The sequence below is a fragment of the Arachis duranensis genome, chromosome 10, assembly GCF_000817695.3.
Source record: "Arachis duranensis cultivar V14167 chromosome 10, aradu.V14167.gnm2.J7QH, whole genome shotgun sequence".
In the NCBI taxonomy this organism is placed as follows: domain Eukaryota; kingdom Viridiplantae; phylum Streptophyta; class Magnoliopsida; order Fabales; family Fabaceae; genus Arachis; species Arachis duranensis.
Genome location: NC_029781.3, coordinates 54,656,775 through 54,661,784, shown reverse-complemented (window position 1 = coordinate 54,661,784; position 5,010 = coordinate 54,656,775).

The window sequence follows — 5,010 nt, the reverse complement described above, 5'->3', positions numbered from 1 at the left end:
TCCCCCTAATGAAAGTGGGGTTTAGTGAGTCATTGCTCCAATTTCAACAACAATTGCCATAAATCAAAATTAAACTAAATTGCAAAGAAAGATGAAGAAGAATAATGAAATGCTTAAAGATTAAGAAAATGAAGAAGAGAAGTTCCAAGAAGAACCCCAAAAGTGCTCTCCGGGTATCCTCCCGGAAGTGCTAACAAGTAAAAGTGCTAAAAGTATGAAAAAGTTCTAAGTGTCAAAAAGTGTGTAAAAGTGCCCTCAAAGTACAAACTCAATCTCTATTTATACTAGTCCCAAAACTCTTTCAAAGATCTTCAATTGGGTTAGCAATATGGGCTTCCTCTTTGTTGAATTCTTGGCTCAATTGGAAGAAGTATTGCTAGACTTGGAAAGGAAGAATTCATTCATCATGCTTCTGGCCCAATGGCTTGGCGTTTTTTGTCAATAACGCTGGCCTTAATGCACGTTGGCAACGTGCATCACAATTTCCTGGGAGTGAACTTTCAAGGCTTGGGCTAGCCCAAGTTGTTGCCAACAACTTGCTTTTCCTCTTCTTGGCCTTACTTTCATGCTAAATGTAGCCCAGAATTTGAGTGTCAACCTTCAGCTTCAATATGGACTATTATACATCATTGGAAAGCTCTTGATGTCTATTTTCTAATTCCACTGGAATCACCTCAATTGGACTTTTCTAGCTCAAGTTATGGTTCCTCAAAGAAGGTAAGGTCAAGCTGCCAAGTTGTTGCCAAGTTGTTGTGAATAACGCACCCTCAACCCCAAGTTGGCAACGTGCCCGTGCATCACTCTCCTAAGGCAAGGACTTGGGGCTGGCGTTGTTGCAAAACACGCCTCCCTTGTGGCACGTTGGCAACGTGCTCGACCCACACCCCAAGGCCAATCTCTAGCTTTCTTGAATTTCACTTCATGTTCTTGTTTTTAGGGCCTAAAGATGACTCTGGTTTGGCTCCAATCTTGTGTTCCACCATTGACTATTATATATGGTTGGAAAGCTCTGAATGTTAGCTTTCCAACGCAACTGGAAGTACTCAATTTGGATCTCTGTAGCTCAAGATATCTTCTATTGAAGTGGACATATTCAGGCTGCCTTGTTTTGGTAAGTTGGCGTTGGCAACGCCCATCCAGCGTTGGCAACGTGAGTGGTGCGCCAATGGGCGTTTAGAACGCTGGTTGGTGCGCCATTGGGCGACCAATGGGCGTTTAGAATGCTGGTTGGTGCGCCATTGGGCGTTTGGCAGCCTGGTTGGTGCACCAATGGGCGTTTGGCAGCCTGGTTGGTGCGCCAATGGGCGTTTGGCAGCCTGGTTGGCACCAAAACTTGGTGCCTAGCCAAACTTTCTTGTGTGGTGTTGGCAACGCCATTCTTGAGTTGGCAACGCCAGCTCCTTTTCTTCCATGGCTCCATTTGTTGCTTGGTTGTGTGGCGTTGGCAACGCCCATCTTGAGTTGGCAACGCCAGCTCCTTTTCTTCCAGGGCCAAGCTTGATTGCTTGGCGTTGTTAGCCTGCGTTGTCCTCAAAAACGCCCCTCATCTCTAGGCTGGCAACGTGCTCGAGGCTCCAAATTAGCTCTCTAAGATTGCTTGGGTGGGCGTTGGCAACTTGGTTCTAGAGTTGGCAACGCCAACCTTGCTTCCAGGGCCAAGCTTGCTTGCTTGTGGCTTGTGTGTGGCGTTGGCAACTTGGTTCTAGAGTTGACAACGCCAACCTTGCTTCCAGGGCCAAGCTTGCTTGCTTGCGTTGCCATCAAACACTCACCCCTTTCTCCAAGTTGGCAACGCCCAATTGTGCTTCTCCAGGGCTGCCTTACATTGTTGGACGTTATTGATGAACACTCTAGTTGAAGTGCAAGTTGGCAACGTGCAACTCCTCTTTGTTCACTCTCCAGGGCTGCCTTGGCGTTGCCTTCAACAACTCACCTTTTCTCCAAGTTGGCAACGTGCAAGTCCTCTGCCTCCTTGCCAAGCTTGATGTATTCTCAAGGCTTCTTGCTCCAATTCTTGCTCCATGACCTTCTTGCTTCATTACCTATCATTAACCAAAGAATTTGCTTCAAAGTTTTGCCATTCTATGCAACAATTTTCAAGAGATTCATTCATGCTAATTCATTTGTCAACTCCTTGAATTCTTTGCACAAATATGGCCAAATTCCACCTAGTTCTTGGTTCATGAATGCATGGAGAGAAAACTCACACAAATGCTTGTTTATTTCAAAGAAAGTGAATGAAATTAAGCTAAAACTACTTAAACTAACTAGCTAATATAGCAAAGATGCAAATGCATCACAACACCAAACTTAAACCTTGCTTGTCCTCAAGCAAGAAAAGAACTATGCACAAAGATTTCTTTTAATTGGAATGAATTGAGGAATAGCTTGTAATACCTTGGTGAGTGAAGTGATTAAGTGATAGTGGCGTGAACTCTGAATTATGTGTTCATGCAAGGGTCCCAGTGCTTATCAGTCCTTACATTTTGGAAGTCTTAGATCTTAGGACTTTCATTCAAATGATATCATGGAAATCTCTTTATAGGTAATCACCTTGAAACAGCTCATTGTTTATGTGTCTTGGCCTTGACTCTAAGTGTCATGTCTCAAAGCGGCTCTTTAGATAAGCTTTCAATCAATACTCCCAAACCAGTTGGTTTTAAGGTATTAGGTGTTGAAACACCCCTTAGGATTTACTTGCTCAAGCCTCTCTCTTTGACACAATTCTACCACAAGCATTTAACTAGGATAGTAACTCTTTGAGTTCTCATTTCCTTCTTTTTCTTCCTAGTAATTGATGCTCAGAGCATGAGCGTGTAATACAAAAGTGGGAAAAATTTGGGTAGTTAAGTAAAACATTTTAAATTATATAAAGTGTGTATGTTAGGTGAGATCTTAGACTAATCAAGGATTCACTTTGTTAGCTCACTTAGCCTTATACATATATCCTCACCTTTACCTTAGCCCCATTACAACCTTGAAAATACCTCATGATGTTTGCATTGGTATGCTAAATATTTGTTGATTGGTTAAGATGAAGAACAAAGTTTTAGAAAGCATGACTAGGGAAGATGTGAGTGAATTAACCCTAGACACTTGAGAGAATTAGAATGATATACACTACCAGTGAGGGTTCAATGCTTAATTCTATGTTCCTGCTTTCATGAGCTATCTTCTTCTTGCAAGTTATTTGTATTGTATTTTGTAATTTGAATTAGTGAAATCCAGTTCATATTTGTTCTTGAAAGATTTATTTACTTTTTCACCAAGTAGGTAGAATCATTTTAGCATGTAGTTGCATTCATATAGATAGGATGTATTTCATACATTCTATCATTCCTCTTCACTCCCTTATAGATTCTCTTGAGCTTAGCATGAGGACATGCTAATGTTTAAGTGTGGGGAGGTTGATAAACCACTATTTTATGGTTTATCTTGTGCTTAATTGAGTGGATTTTATCAACTCTTTACCCACTTATTCATACTATTCGCATGTTTTACTTTTTTCTTCCAGATTTTATGCTATGATTGAAAACATGCTTCTTTGGTCTTAATTTTGCTATGTTTAATCCTTTCTTATTACCATTCGATGTCTTGATATGTGTGTTAAGTGATTTCAGAGATTACAAGGCAGGAATGACTTAGAGGATGGAAAGAAAGCAAGCAAAAGTGGAAGGAATACAAGAACTTGAAGAAATTGCTAAGCTGTCCTGCCTAACCTCTTCGCACTCAAACGGTCATAACTTGAGCTACAGAGATCCAAACGATGTGGTTCCAATTGCGTTGGAAAGCTAACGTCCGGGGTTTCGATTTGATATATAATTTACTATAGTGGCCATAGAGATAGATGACGCGAACGCATCCTCCACGCGGATGCGTCGCATCTGCGAAAATCAGCGTGGCAAAATTTGTTTCCAGCGATTTCTGGGCTGCTTCTGACCCAGTTTTTGGCCCAGAAGACACTGATTAGAGGCTATAAAGTGGGAGAATCCATTCAAACTTTAGATGAGACTCATAATTCACTTTTCATAATTTAGATGTAGTTTTAGAGAGAGAGAGAGAAGCTCTCTCCTCTCTCTTAGGATTTAGGATTAGGATTTTTAGAATTTAGGAATATTTCTTGTTCATCTCAGGTTCAATGTTCTTATTTATTTATTTTCTCTTTTATTTGTTTAATGACCATTCATGTTATGATTTTCTTTATTTGATATAAATTGAGGTATTTCAGACTCATGATTGCTTTTCCCTATTTTTTTTATTTAGATTATTTACTATTGGCTTTGGTTGATTAATTGGTAACTCTTGAGTTATCAAACTCATTGTGATTGATAATTGTTATTTTCGCTAATCGAATCGCATTCCAATAACTCTAGTCTTTCCTTAGGAATTGACTAGGACCTGAGGATCAAACTGATTAGTCCACTTAACCTTCCTTTATTTAGTAAAGGTTAACTAAGTGGTAGCAAAAATATAATTCTCATCACCATTGATAAGGATAACTAGGATAGGACTTCCAGTTTTCATACCTTGCCAAGAGATTCCTTCGTTATTAATTTATTAATTCCCTGCAATTCCTTTCTCTTGTTCGAAACCTTTTCAAACCCCAAAAACACTATTTTTCATAACCAATAATAAAACATACCTCCCTGCAATTCCTTGAGAAGACGACCCGATGTTTAAATACTTCGGTTATCAATTTATTTAGGGGTTTGTTAATGTGACAACCAAACATTTGTAAGAAAGGTTGATTGCTTGGTTTAAAAACTATACTTGCAACGAGAATTTATTATAACTTCTAAACTATCAATCTTCTGCTCTTCAGTCCTCATATATATAGGGAGGGTCCATCTCGTAAAATATAACTCCAGTCTCCATCTGAAGGGGAGGAAGAAAAGGGGTAAGAATTAGGGAGTTCTTAGTCGGGTTGGGGGTTGTAACACCCTAATATTCAAATCCTTATGCTCGAGTCATAAGTCAATGATATTACGGTGGTACGACTCTCAGGTGGAT